Below are 15668 nucleotides of genomic sequence, written 5' to 3' on the forward strand. Positions count from 1 at the left end.
TACCAGCTCTGTGGGAAATAAGCCTGTGAACAGCTTTCTGCAATATTCAAAGATCTTGTTCCTGGGTTTTTGTGATTCATAGGAAGTACTTTTTTTAAATCAGCAAGGCCATGAATGAAGTAATCAATAAATAATGCATAGACAATCAATACACAATGTATAAATAAATAAATGAAGTAAAAGAATGTTGAGCTTGGATCAATGATGAGTAGTTCTGGGGTATATGAATCAAGAATTTTGATTAAACCCTAAACTCTGAGGTCCATATAATACCGTATATTAACTGTACAGGAATTGAAATTAAAAAAAAAAAATAAAGAGACCTAGTCGTTTTCTCTAAAGGAATAGAGTTCAAGCCCACTGGGGATCTGGTTCTTGGGTCTTAGGGATTTTTGCATATGGACTGTATTGATGTAAGTGAATCAGTGAATGCATGAATAAATGAACGTGTAAGTCAATGAAGACAAAGAAGGTCACATGTGAATCATTTATGAGAGCGTGTTGTGAAACAGGTGTTATTAGTAATACATTTGTTTAATACCAAGTTGCAATATAATATGTAGGTAAAAGCTGTTGCCCCCTTTAGAGCACATAGGGAGTCTGGACACGTAGGAGCACACACAAGACGTATCTATATGCACATGTCCGCAGTCTGCATTGATGGGAGTTTGTGGTTGTTGATTTTGTTAAGAAGAAGGAAAAAACGCTTACATAAACCAATGATTATGTAACTCTCTAATTGAAAGAAGCAAGAATGGGCCAGTGTTGAGGATATGTTATGTGATGTCAGTCATACTAACACATAACACAATTAACTTAATTGTGTTCACTGAATTTTATTTAAAAACAAAAAATGTCGGGGCACCTGGGTGGCACAGCGGTTAAGCATCTGCCTTCAGCTCAGGGCGTGATCCCGGCGTTATGGGATCGAGCCCCACGTCAGGCTCCTCTGCTATGAGCCTGCTTCTTCCTCTCCCACTCCCCCTGCTTGTGTCCCCTCTCTCGCTGGCTGTCTCTATCTCTGTCGAATAAATAAATAAAATCTAAAAACAAAACAAAAAATGTCTGTATGGTGACTAATATAACAAAAATTATTTAAAAAAAACCCCATGGGGCGCCTGGGTGGCACAGCGGTTAAGCGTCTGCCTTCGGCTCAGGGCATGAACCCGGCGTTATGGGATCGAGCCCCACATCAGGCTCCTCTGCTATGAGCCTGCTTCTTCCTCTCCCACTCCCCCTGCTTGTGTTCCCTCTCTCACTGGCTGTCTCTATCTCTGTCGAATGAATAAAAAAAAAAAAAACCCCAAAAATGAAAAGGGACAGTTATTTCTGTGGGCAATGAATGTGTAGGTGTGGGCAGTTGTTAGTGTGTTTATGTGCTCAAGTATAGGGTCTTGTGGAAACTCAAGTAATTATATATTGTGTTAAATTACTGAGTGAATGAATATGATCATTTTATTTGATTTTTTTTAGAGGGGGAAGGGTGGAGGGAGAGGGAGAGAGAGAATCGTGTGCAGGCTCCATCCCTAGTGTGGAGCCCCGCGCAGGGTTCTGTCTCATGACCCTGAGATCATGACTTGAGCCGAAATCGAGTCAGACATTTAACCAACTAAGCCACCCAGGAGCCACAATATGAGGATTTTCAAATGATTACTTCAAAGAGGGCAAACTGGACAATTTGGAGCATTCGTGATGTGAAATAAAGTTAACAAGTAATCTTGCCCTACCCTACTGATGTCCATACGAAGAAGATGGGATCTAGTTTCTTCCTACTTGGGTTAAGGACATAGAGATAGGTTTATGTAGTGATGGTATTTCAGTTCTAGATTTCAGTTGGAAAGTTTATAATTTTATGTGTGTGTGTATATATATATATAATACACATATAATGCATATATACACTATTATATATAATTTTATAATTTTATCATATATTTATCTATACATAATGCATTACATACAATGTTACATTCTGAAATGTGTCTTTATCATATATTATGTATGTTTTTAAAAAAACAAATAGGTGATCAAATTATTCCATGGGCAGTTAGATGATGATAAAGCTAGGACCGTTGAGAATACGTCATGATGCCAGGTTCTAACTCTACGCAGTTCTGCACAAGTAAAGTTCATGACAATAATCATTAGGCTGTTAATGAAGAGTAGGGAGTATAATAGTTACAAGCCTTATTTCTGAGTCAAATCTTAGATTCCATGATGTTTCCATGGCCAAGAATTAAAAATAAAACGAACTGAGGGGCGCCTGGGTGGCACAGTGGTTAAGTGTCTGCCTTCGGCTCAGGGCGTGATCCCGGCGTTATGGGATCGAGCCCCACATCAGGCTCCTCCGCTATGAGCCTGCTTCTTCCTCTCCCACTCCCTCTGCTTGTGTTCCCTCTCTCACTGGCTGTCTCTATCTCTGTCGAATAAATAAATAAAATCTTTAAAAAAAAATAAAATGGGGGCGCCTGGGTGGCACAGCGGTTAAGCGTCTGCCTTCGGCTCAGGGCGTGATCCCGGCGTTATGGGATCGAGCCCCACATCAGGCTCCTCTGCTATGAGCCTGCTTCTTCCTCTCCCACTCCCCCTGCTTGTGTTCCCTCTCTCGCTGGCTGTCTCTATCTCTGTCGAATAAATAAATAAAATCTTTAAAAAAAAATAAAAAAAATAAAACGAACTGATAAATAAAAAGGAGCACAGTTTTTGCACCAATAACGAGAATGTGATATGATCCAGCTTTATTATTAATCTGGCGGTGTAAAGCTCACGTCCACTTAGACATATCCAATAGAGACTGTTTAGAATTGGCGTTTTCATTTACAGCGTGAACACACCACAGCCAATGTAATAATTCTCTAATGGTGAAGGTCTCCGTTGTTGCCTCTGTGAGTAAAGAGCACAGAGACCAGTATAAATAACTATCAAAGGCCCTGTTCTCTGGGGAGAGTGTTCATGAATTTCCAAGGAATTATTTTTAAAAACTGGCTTTATAGATATAGATATATATACATATATGTAAAATCAAAGAACAGCAAGCATTGACCAAAGATATGAATATGTTATGAACCGAGGTTCATGGATTAGTCGTTTTCAAGGCCACATAATAGTATGTCATTTTAGTTTGGCACCAAAGTATATTTAGAAGTATATCCCTTCCTTGATAAAGAAAGTTTAATTACTTTTTGAGGGAGGAGAACATAGGACGGTGGGAGAAAATGACATTATTCTAGTTGTGAGGGAAGAGGATGGTTCACAGTCATTCATTTTACCTCCTTTACAACGCGGACACATAAAGAGACAAGCAAAAACCTGTTATCACTGTGACACTGATAGGAAGCACAGCTGTCCACCAATCCCTGTGTGCAACCAGAGGTGCGCTGAGAAAAAGACATCAATGCATTAGCTTTGTGGGACAGGTACAGATAGACTAAGCTTAGTAAGGATCATTCCTCTCATTCTTGGCATTTGTGATTCATGGCTATTGACTGTCTTATAATGTATGCATCTAAAAATGATGCAGAAAGGAAGATATGAATGAAGAAGACAAAAAATGCCAAGTGTAGGGGCACCTGGGTGGCTCAGTCAAGTGTCTCCCCTTGGCTCAGGTCATGATCCTAGGGTCCTGGGATCAAGCAGCATCTGGCTCCCTGCTCAGCGGGGAGACAGCTTCTCCCTCCCCCTCTGCCCCTTCCCCTCCTCCTGCTCTTTCTCTCTCCCTCATAAATAAATAAAATCTTTTAAAAAAATTGCCATGTTTGGATCAGTGATGAGTACACTGGGGTGTCTGAATTAAAGGTTTTGATGAAGCTCTGTCGCTCTGCGGTCATTCCAAGAGGAGGTCTAGTTATTCCCTCTGTGATGAGGTACTTGTGAAACAAGAAAGGAATATTCAGGATCCTGTTCTTAGGCTTCCTGTTCCTTGGGTGTGGGGTGTTTTTAATCACAAATGAAATAACGCCTAATTAAGGAAAGAAATGAAAGGATGAATGATGACAAGGAAAGGCACACATCATTCAATTATGAAAGTATGTTTTGAAACCCTTCCGAAGCAGTGAGGTCTAGGAAAATAAGTAGGTCAAGGTTTTGCTCGGTTCAGCAGGGAACAAATGGAAAGGTATGCCCAAGATTGGCTGTTGTGATTATGAATTGATGATGGGTTGCTGATGGTTCATTTTATTAAGAAAATGGAAAGATGTTTGCATAAGTAAATAATAAGGCTCTAATTGAAAAAAAAGGTTATGGACCAGTGAGGAGAATAGGTCCTATTAGAAGTTGGTTTACTGTGAGCATATGATCACACATTAATATTATTCAAAGTTTTGTCCAGTGAGTTATAATTATAATAATGACATATTATATGTTATTGTAAGCATATGAATAGATTCATATTTTATTTAAAAGGTGAAAATCATACCCCAGTGAGGACCCTTATTATGGAATAAGGATAATGATTATCCTGTTTCACAGTACTGTTTGCATATTTAAAAAAGGCTAGGCTTTCCCTGCTTTGTACGATGTACACAGACAGATGCACTAGTAGTTATTTCCTTTCTGAGGGGCTGCCTGTTTTACCATTTCGCTTTTTCTTTTCTTTTCTTGTTTTTATAAATCAAAGTACAGTTACCACACAATATTACATTAGTTTCAGGTGTGCATCATAGGGATTTGACAACTCTATATGTTATTCTGTGCTCACCCTAAGTGAAGCGACCATCTTTGCCTTTTCTTTTCTTTTTTTAAATTTATTCATTTATTTTAGAGAAAGTGAGAGTGAGTTGGGGGGGAGAGGGGAAGAGGGAGAGGAAGAGAGAGAAATCCTGATGCAAATGATCTGCTGTGCGTAGAGCCTGACTTGACCCCCAGAACACTGAAGTCACGACCTGAACTGAAATTAGGAGATGGATGTTTGACCAGCTGAGCCACCCAGGCGCCCCTGCCTTTTTAAATATAATGAACAACAGGTAAAGTTACTCCACGAGTAATGGAATGAATGAATGAATGAATGAATGAATGAATGAATACCTTAAGTACAGTCAACCATGGACCATTATTAAAAATACACCATGAAACAAGAATTTAAATTTATCCAATCAGTACAAGAAAGATCCACTGAAAAGAATAATGTGGATTTTACCTGTGTAATGGACATGGGCATGTCTGTAATCGTCATAGTTGTTACTTGTGGGCTGGGTGGTAGATTCAATCATGTTCTTTATATTATTTAAAATTACAATGAAATGATTAAGTAAATAAACAGTAGTGATATTCTTGAGCCAATGAAAAGAAGCAGGTTTTATGTTTAACCTAGAACTCTACGATTAATATCTTTTAGATATAACATAAATTTATGTTTTTTTCATCATCGTCATCATTATTTTTTTATTATTTTTAAATTCTGATTTTTATCTCAGAATTAAGACACCATAATTGATTTAATCATATCTAATGATGAAGATTTTGGCTCTGTGGTTAAGGAGCATAAATACTGAGGTGAGTAATAGTCAGAATTTAGGTACTTGGTTAGGGGAACTTGCTCAAGGGTGTTCACTAAGTATTTCAAGTAATAAAGAGCTACACAGAAGTATAACATAAAAGAATGCTGTATATTACCTGTGACAGGAATAGACTATGAACCATAGATAATGATGTTTAATTCAATTCGGCACAACTGATGACTCCTTAAGAAAAAGATGGAAGATGTTTCACACATCTTCATACGTGATATTTACATGACAGTGGATTTTAGTATTCATCCCTTCAAATGATTCAGGGAGCACATGTATGCTACTCTAAAGGCCATTGCAAAAAAAGATCTAACGTATTAGCTCTGTGGGAAATGAGTATGTGAATAAATCTTAATGTTCCAGATATTATTTTTGAACTTTTGTGATTTATATGTATTGACTACAGTATTGTTGGAACAGTGAGTGCATCAATAAACAAAAGATAAAGGACTGAAGAAAAAGAATGCAAAGCTGGGGACAATGATGAATCCTGGAGCTGGCATTGAGCCTGAATCTAAAATTGTGTAGGATGTGGGGAAAGGGGATCCCTCTTCACTGTTGGTGGGAATGCAAACTGGTGCAGCCACTCTAGAGAACAGTATGGAGGCTCCTCAAAAATTTAAAAATAGAACTAAGCTACAATGCAGCAATTGCACTACTAGGGATTTACCCAAAGAATAAAAAAATACTAATTTAAAGGAATACAGGCACTCTATGTTTGTAACAACATTATGTGCCGTAGCAAAGATACGGAAACGGCCCAAGTGTCCACTGATGGACAAATGCATAAGGAAGAGGTGAGGTATATATAAAATCGAATATTACTCAGCCATCAAAAAGAACGAAATCTTGCCATTTGCAATGACACGGATGGAGCTAGAGAGTATTATGCTAAGAGAAAAAAGTCAGAGAAAGACAAATACCATATGATTTCACTCCTATTTGGAATTTAAGAAACAAAAAAATGAGCATAGGGGAAAAAAAAAGAAACAAACAGAGAAATTGACTCTCAACTACAGAGGACAAACTGATGGTCACCAGAGGGGCGGTGGGGGTGGGGTGGGGTAACAGATGATCGGGATGAAGGAGGGCACTTGTGATGAGCACTGGGTGTTGTATGGAAGTGTTGAATCACTAAATTGTACACCTGAAACTAATATTACACTGTAGGTTAACCATACTGTAATTTAAATAAAAACTTAAAAAGATAAAAATAAAAAATAATGGAACAAACAAAATTGTGTTAATCCCTGTCTGGAAATCTGTGAACTGTTGTCACAAAGAGAAAAGGTAGACTCTTTGGGAAAAAATGAGCTCATGAATGGATAAGGAAATGTGAAAATGAACAAAGGTAAGGAGGGCCACATGTGGACCAACTGTGAAGTTATGTAATAAAACAAAGATTATTTTGCTTAGCATAATCCCCTCCAGTTCCACCCATATCAGTGCAAATGGTGGGTACTGGAACAGAAAAAGAGCATAAGGAAAAACTAAGGAAATCTGAATAAGGTATGGACTTTAGTTAATGATAATGTATCAATATTGGTTGATTGATAACAGATGAACCATACTACTTTAAATGTTAATAAGAAGGGTTACCTTCATAAATTTTCTATAAATCTAAAATTGTTCTAATATTAAAAAAAGATTATTAGTGTATATTTGAAACACCTCCTTCCAAAGATAAATCAAAGCTCTGAGCTCTTCCATAAGGACAGGAATGGACAGATATATCCAAGAGTTTGTGTTGTTGCTTTGATTGATTGGTGGTTTTAGCTAAGAAGGACAAAGAAAAAAAGGGCTTACATAAATAAACAATTGTTTAAATATTGTATTATTGAGAGAGGGCCAAATGTGAATCCATACTGAGGATGTGTCATATGACCAGAGTTACGGTTAATATAACTGTATTCACTAGTTTAATTTTTTTTTTTAAATCAAAAGAGGTTTTAGTAATCAGTTATGTCTCTGGGCCATGAGCATGTAGACTGGATATTTAATATTCCCGTTCCGTGCCTTGGTTTTCATTGATACTGACATCTTTTCATAAGGGAATGAAGGAGTGCATTTCTATGTAGGTTAATTATTCAAAAGAAGGCTGAGCAAAGGCCAATGAGGAATATGTGTTATGAACCAAAGATAACGATTGCTCTTTTTATACCCTAATGTCCAGATAAAAAAAATAGAACTCACAATTTCTTCCACTTTGGGTAAAATTTACATTGCAGTTGGTTAACATACAGTGTATTGTTAGGTCAGGTGTACGTGGAAATTTACATGGGGAAATTCTTTAGAAAAATGGGTAGGTAATTGGTTTATTTTATGCCTAATTGTATACATGAATAAATAAATGAATCTGTAGACATCAGTCAGAAAAATTTGTGCTTCATTGGTGAGAATATGCAATAAAATAAAGATTTTACATTTATCCAATTTTGGACACGTGAGGTCCATTAAAAGCAACCAATGAGTTGTTAATTTATGGGTAAGGAGTATGCAGACATATTTTATGGTAGATAATTGTTCTTATTCTCATGTTGGTGTTAATTGTGTTGTTTAAAAAGAAAAACTAAGTAAGTCAATAAATAAGAATGCGATTCATGGGCAGTGATGACATTCTAAAATGACCCATGTTCATGATTGATCTGCTACTACAAGACTAACCTCACTTTAAAAAAACATCTCACTATAGGCTCTTTCTCTCTTTTGAGAGTCTGCATTTTCACCATTTAATCATTCTCTAATGCTAAAAATTGTTGGCTTTCACAAACGGTGTGGGTAAGGAGAGAAGAAATTGATGTAAGTAGCAAGAGTTTATATTCTTGGGTTGGGAGGTTGGTTTATGGGTGTTGTTTGAATTTTCCAAAGTAATGAATGGATATATTAATAAATAAAGCCAAGTAACACCAGCACAGACCCAAATTGGGATTTATGATTAATCTGATTCAGTACTACTGAAATTCAATAAAAAAGATGCAGGGTATTTCATTCGTTTTCAGGGTTGATCCACATTGTGTTTTATTTATTTATTTATATTTTTATTTTTTAAAGATTTTATTTTTTTATTTGACAGAGATAGAGACAGCCAGCGAAAGAGGGAACACAAGCAGGGGGAGAGGGAGAGGAAGAAGCAGGCTCACAGCGGAGGAGCCTGACGTGGGGCTCGATCCCAGAACGCCTGGATCACGCCCTGAGCTGAAGGCATATGCCTAACCGCTGTGCCACCCAGGCGCCCCCACATTGTGTTTTATTTTTGCATTGCAACGCATTTAAGTACTTCTCCATTGATAAAGATTTAAGTTGTGAATTCCTTGAGAGAGGAACACACAAGAAGATGGACAAAATGGTTGATGTTCTAGATATGGGGAAAGATTAAAGTTCCCTCAGTTATTTCTTGAACCATCTTTAAATGTAAAAGGGTCAAGCATGGACCAATGAAATTGATACGAAGCAAGGATGTTAGCTAATTTATATTTGCAAAGAGCATATGTATATATTGCAAAAAATGTCCTTGTCTATTAGCACTGCAGGAAATGGGCATAGAGCCAGTTCTTAGTGTTGTTCTTGGGCTTTTAATGGATTATATTGTTATTAGTGAATCAATGAATAAAAGAATAATCAATTTATAAATGAAGGAAGAAAATGATGTTCAGTATAGATTAATGATGAGTATTCTGAGATGTATGGATCAAAGATTTTAATTAAACTCTGACTTTGAGGTCCGTTAGAAAAAGAAGTGTAGTTAACTTCTGTGAAAGAGGGACTTAAACAGCAAAAGTGTAGGAGGAGTCAATGATCTCTTCCTGAGCTTTAGTTCTTAATGCCTGTGAAATGTATGCTAAGTAAAGCAATGCAAGAATAAAGATGAGTAAGTGAATGATGACTAATTACGTGAGTCTGCAATGAAACAAGAATTATTATTATTTCCTGAAATCTGAGTTTCATCATCTAAATAGATCAAGTCTATCTTACTTTTTTCCGTAAAGAATATGGATCCTTTTCCATGAGAATCCACATTGTTTCGGATTTCTGGTAGGTAGCTGGTTGTTGGTGCTGTTTAGAAAAGGAACAAATCGGGGCGCCTGGGTGGCACAGCGTTTAAGCATCTGCCTTCAGCTCAGGGCGTGATCCCGGCGTTCTGGGATCGAGCCCCACATCAGGCTCCTCTGCTATGAGCCTGCTTCCTCCTCTCCCACTCCCCCTGCTTGTGTCCCCTCTCTCGCTGGCTGTCTCTATCTCTGTCGAATAAATAAATAAAATCTTTAAAAAAAAAAAAAGAAAAGGAACAAATCTTTCACACTAGAAACAATTGTTTAAATAAGTACCTAACTGAAAGAAAGCCCAGCATGGACTAATATTGAGAATATGATCATAGCTATGATCAAACAAATCCTGTTCACTGACTATTATTTGAAAAAACAAAAAAGAATCTAACAGGTTATATCTGTGGACAACGAACATATGGACAAATACTAGTATTAGTCAATATTCTTGTCCAGTGTCTTAGCTTGCCTTCACTTTGAATGTATTGTTAAAAGTTAATGAACAAATGTGTTCATATATAGGTTAATTATTTAAAAGAAGGCAGAGGAGCAGGTGTCATGAAACAAATACAATGATTAAACCATTTTAGACGAAGAGGAAGAAATCTAGACTTATCCCTCTTTGGACAAAGCAGATATCAGCAATTGCATGAACTGGTATTTCAGTTTTGGAGTACTGGTGGGTTTTACTCTTTTTCTTTAAAATATGAATAAATAATCAAATTAGGGTAAATCTTAGACCAATGCTTCATGGCGCACTCTGAGCAATGCATGAATGTGGACCCTTAAAAAAGATTAATGGGGCTGTGAACCATGTAGTTAGGGTGTATGTAGATGGATAGTAGTACTAGTTACATTTAGTTATTTAGCAACTAGTGGGTGGTGGATTTAACAGTGTTCATTACATAAATTAAAAATTAAATGGTAAATAAGTCAATAAAAAATAGAGTCATTCTTTTTTTTTTTTTTTTTGAAGATTTTATTTATTTATTTGACAGAGAGAGACAGCCAGCAAGAGAGGGCACAAGCAGGGGGAGTGGGAGAGGAAGAAGCAGGCTCATAGCGGAGGAGCCTGATGTGGGGCTCGATCCCATAACGCCGGGATCACGCCCTGAGCCGAAGGCAGATGCTTAACGACGGAGCCACCCAGGTGCCCCAAAAATAGAGTCATTCTTGAGTCAATAATGAGAATGTGGTAGCAACTAAGGTTTATTCATCTAGTACCTCATGACTCCATTAAAAAAGTTGTCTAGGGGCGCCTGGGTGGCACAGCGGTTAAGCGTCTGCCTTCGGCTCAGGGCGTGATCCCAGCGTTCTGGGATCGAGCCCCACATCAGGCTCTTCCGCTATGAGCCTGCTTCTTCCTCTCCCACTCCCCCTGCTTGTGTTCCCTCTCTCGCTGGCTGTCTCTATCTCTGTCGAATAAATAAATAAAATCTTTAAAAAAAAATCATGGAGAACTTTTTTTCATTTTTAGGGCTTTTAATGTTATAGTTTGTATCATGGTTAATTTAAACATTTTTCCGGTGTTAAAAAATCAGGCTATTTACTCTTCAAATGTCAGGGGGCAGATACAAAAAGGGAAGGTAGTATCAGTGTCCTCATCGGGAGATGTGATGGTAGTTGGTTCATCATTGCATTAGTTATCTACTGCTATTTAGAAATTTCCCTATGGGGCGCCTGGGTGGCACAGCGGTTGAGCGTCTGCCTTTGGCTCAGGGTGTGATCCCGGCGTTATGGGATCGAGCCCCACATCAGGCTCCTCTGCTATGAGCCTGCTTCTTCCCCTCCCACTCCCCCTGCTTGTGTTCCCTCTCTCACTGCTGTCTCTATCTCTGTCGAATAAATAAGCAAAATCTTTAAAAAAAAAAAAAAAGAAATTTCCCTATAACTTAGTGGTTTAAAACAAGAGTAAACATTTGTTATCTGTCACAGTTTCTATGGGGCAGGAATCCAGGAGGGGGTTAGTGGGCAGTTTGGCTGAGGGTCTCTTGGGTTGTTGCAGTCAAGATATCGGGAGTCATCTAAGGTCATCTAAAAGCCTGACTGGGCTGGAGGATCAGCTTCCATGGCTGCAAAGTTGGTGCTGGTTGTTCATGGGACACCACAATCCCTTCCTACACAGGCCTCTCCTTAGGACTTCTTGAGATGCTCACAACCTGACAGCTGACTTAACAAAGAGTAGCCAATCCAAGAAGGAGGAAGGTGGAAGCCTCAATGTATTTATAACCTAGACTCAGAAGTCCTACAACCTCACTTCCACAGTATTCTATTGGTCATGGAAGCCAGGCATGATTTCCTATGGGAGAGATTATACAAGGCTGGAATACCAGAAGCCATGGATCATTGGGAGCCATCTTGGTAGGCTACCTTATGTACCATCTTTAAAACATGGAGTAACTAAGTGAAAGAAGGGCAAGAATGGACAAAGTATAAATATGGGGTTGATGTGAATTAAAAAAGTTGATAATCTGTATGCAGAGTGCTGAGACTCAATGAAAAAAATGTAGTCTCGTAGTTTTATGGAAAATAAGCCTATAGATAGAGCTTAGTGATATTTTAGGATCATGTTTTTAGGTTTTGTGCTTCACGAGTATTGCTTTTATTATTATTAGTGACTTAATGAGGGAACCAGTAAACAAAGGTAGCAATGAATGAAGGAAAGGGTGCTAAGTTTGGACCAATGATGAGTATCCTGGGGTGTCTGAATCAATGATTTTGATTAAACCCTTTATCTGAGGTCAGAGACCTAGTTAATGCCTATATGGTAAATCAGCTTACAGCAGAGGTTAGTAATATTCAGGATTTTGTTTTTAAGCTGTGAAGTTTCATAGTTCTGAATTGTAGCACTATAAGTGAATTAATAAATGAATAAATAAGTACATAAATGAAGACAAGGAGAGCCATATGTGGCCCAGTTATGAGAATGTGTAATGTGTTTATTATCATTAATATTTTCTGAAGCACCCAGTTCCATAATAAATTGATTAAATCTGATACCTGTTCGGGACAGGAACATATACAGATGAGTACTGGGAAAGCAATGTTGTGTTGTTCTGTGGTCTTCGAGGTGCTGCTTGCTTTTTGAAAACAAGAAAATATGATCTGGTCGGTTATATCTGGGAGTAATGAGCATATGAACAGCTGTTAATTCTATTTAAGTTTCTAATCTGGTTTGTATATTTGTAGATATTGACGGTATTGTGAGTGAATGTATAAATACATTTATGTCTCAACCAATTATTTTGAAGAGGGTACAGCAGGATTTTCTCAACCCCTCTTTACTGACATTTTTGGCTGGATAATTCATTGTTGGGAAGGTTGCCTGTACATTGTAGAATGTTTAGTCTTCATGGCCTCTACTAGATGCCAGTACTGACCCCTGCCCCTCTCAGTTGTGACAATAAAAAATATCTCCAGACATTGGTAAATGTCCTCTAGTAGCAGATTTTTTGTTTTAGTTTTAGTCTTTAAAAAAAAATTCTTTATTTAAATTCAATTTAATTAACATATATAGTATTATTCATTTTAGAGGTAGAATTCAGTGATTCATCCATCGCTTGTAACACCCAGTGCTCATTACATCAAGTGCACTCCTTAATACACATCACCCAGTTTCCCCTTCCCCATACCCACCTCCCCTCCAGAAACCCTCAGTTTGTTTCGAGAGTTAAGAGTCTCTTATGGTTTGTTTCCCGCACTCTTTTCTTATTTTATTTTTCCTTCCCTTCCCCTATGTTCATCTGTTTTGTTTCTTAAATTCCACATATGAGCGAAATCATATGGCATTTGTCTTTCTCTGACTGACTTATTTTGCATAGCATAATACCCTCTAGTTCCATCCACATTGTTGCAAGTGGCAAGATTTCATTCTTTTTTTTTTTAAAGATTTTATTTATTTATTTGACAGAGATAGAGACAGCCAGCGAGAGAGGGAACACAAGCAGGAGGAGTGGGAGAGGAAGAAGCAGGCTCATTGTGGAGGAGCCCGATGTGGGGCTCGATCCCATAATGCCGGGATCACGCCCTGAGCCGAAGGCAGACGCTTAACCGCTGTGCCACCCAGGCGCCCCAAGATTTCATTCTTTTTGATGGCTGAGTAATATTCCATTGCATATATATACCACATCTATCCATTCATCTCTTGATGGGCATCTTGGCTCTTTCCATAGTTTGGCTCTTGTGGCCATTGCTGCTATAAACATTGGGGTGCAGGTGCCCTTTCGAATCACTATGTTTTTATCCTTTGGGTAAATACCTAGTAGTGCAGTTGCTGGGTCATAGGGTAGCTCTATTTTTAACTTTTTGATTAACCTCCATACTGTTTCCCAGAGTGGCCACACCAGTTTGCATTTCCACCAACGGTGTAAGACGGTTCCTCTTTCTTTGCATCCTTACCAATATCTGTTGTTTCCTAGGTTGTTAGTTTTAGCTATTCTGACCGGTGTGAAGTGTTGTCTCATTGTGGTTTCATTTTGTCATGGCATGAGTCATCACAGAGAATGTAAAATAAGTATTCAAATGTACCCAATTCTGCAAAAGTAACATCTTTTAAAATGATCTTTTATTCTGTTAAGACTATTAAAATATAAACATATTTTTGATAGATACTGTTTTTATTCTTATGTGGTGTATTCAACAGTGGCTGGTTCATTATTTAAACATAAGAAAAGACTAATTAAGAAGTACCAAAGTTTATTGCTAGCTAATTCCACATAATCAACATACATTAAAACATAGGTTAATTCTCCTTTTTCCTTCACAGAATTACCATAAGGCAGCAGACTTACTCATTCTCTAAGAAACAATATCTTGGCAGTTAGCTCTGTGTGTAAAGAACATAGAGACAAACGTAAGTAAGACTCAGAGGTGCCATCCTTGATTGGGATGCTTTTGTTCATGAGTGTTTAGTGGTATATTGAAAGAATCAATGTCCATAAAAGAAATAAAAATCTCCAAGTATGGACCAGTGATGGGAATATGTTATCAATCAAAAGTTACTTTTAATCTAATTTGGCACAATTGAGGTGATTAAAAAGATAGTCATTTTATTCATTCTCAAAACTACTTAATATTTCACTCTATTTACCTCCACAGACGACTCAAACATTTCCATATTGGGGTAGCACCGGCTGACAATGTTTTGTGTGGCAGCCTATAAGCAAATGGAAGACTTTGTTTTGAGATGTGATTAAAGATGGTGGCTTCATCATTTTTCTTTGAAATGTCTTTAAAGTATGGGCAAATTAAATAAAATAAAACCACAGGAGGACCAGTGGTGAATGTGGATTTGGCAGGAGGCTTGGATATTAATTGATCACATGTATTCTCTGAGGTCCAATATAAAAGGAGATCTAGTCTATTTGCTTTTTGAGGAAAGAGCCACTAGTGGGAGGATCTTGTCCTGGAATTTTATGATTGTATTATGGATCAGTGAATAAATAAATAAATGAAGATATTAAGGAAGAAAAACGTGCTTGGACCAATGATGAGTACCATGGGGTATCTGAAACAGGAGTTTTGATTAAACCCATATGCAACTCTGAGGTCCATTACAAAGAGACATGGAGTTATTCCCTCTGTGGGAAAGGAGCACATGGTACCTTGTGCTTGGGCTATCGTGGTTCTTAGTGATGGACTGTATTTTATTATAAAATTGACCCACAAATAAAAAAAACCGTCAATGGAAAAAAGAGGACAAGTTATACACTTACTATTAAGGAATGTAATGCAACATGGGGTAGTATTATTAATATTTGTCTGAAACTCTTTCATTAAGTTAATAGTAAATGAAAGGGGTGTATGATTATTTGTACATAATACTCAGGAGTGTTTGTTGGTGGTGGGGGTTGCTGACTCTTTTATTAAGGAAATGGCAACACATTTACTCTATAATAGTCGGTTAAATGACAACATAATGGAGAGCCAAGCAGAGACCAATGATGAGAATGATTTATATGACAACACTCATCATTAATACAATCTTCTTTAAAACTAACTTTTATTAAAACAATAAAAAAGAAGCAAGTCTGTTATTGACGGTAATAACTATGGCCAGACATAAATTTTGTTCAGTGTTATGTCCAGTGGATGAGATCACAGTTATTAGTGTCTTTGTATA

General features: G+C 37.6%; 1 long non-coding RNA gene, 1 other non-coding gene and 2 pseudogenes across 2 annotated transcripts in view; all 4 read left to right on the forward strand.

The window, feature by feature from the left end:
- LOC105236835 overlaps positions 1-15668 on the forward strand; it is a 108176-nt gene that overhangs the window by 22664 nt on the left and 69844 nt on the right. Inside the window, exon 8 of the long non-coding RNA XR_002142307.2 lies at positions 14313-14399. This is a non-coding gene — a long non-coding RNA (uncharacterized LOC105236835). The remainder of the gene's footprint in view (positions 1-14312; positions 14400-15668) is intronic.
- On the forward strand, positions 195-266 carry LOC117796189 (annotated as a pseudogene).
- LOC117796201 lies at positions 12224-12293 on the forward strand (annotated as a pseudogene).
- Positions 15026-15100, forward strand: LOC117796188. The gene has a single exon (XR_004620559.1). It is a non-coding gene; the product is annotated as a small nucleolar RNA SNORD113/SNORD114 family (small nucleolar RNA).

This window comes from Ailuropoda melanoleuca, chromosome 14 (assembly GCF_002007445.2).
Source record: "Ailuropoda melanoleuca isolate Jingjing chromosome 14, ASM200744v2, whole genome shotgun sequence".
In the NCBI taxonomy this organism is placed as follows: domain Eukaryota; kingdom Metazoa; phylum Chordata; class Mammalia; order Carnivora; family Ursidae; genus Ailuropoda; species Ailuropoda melanoleuca.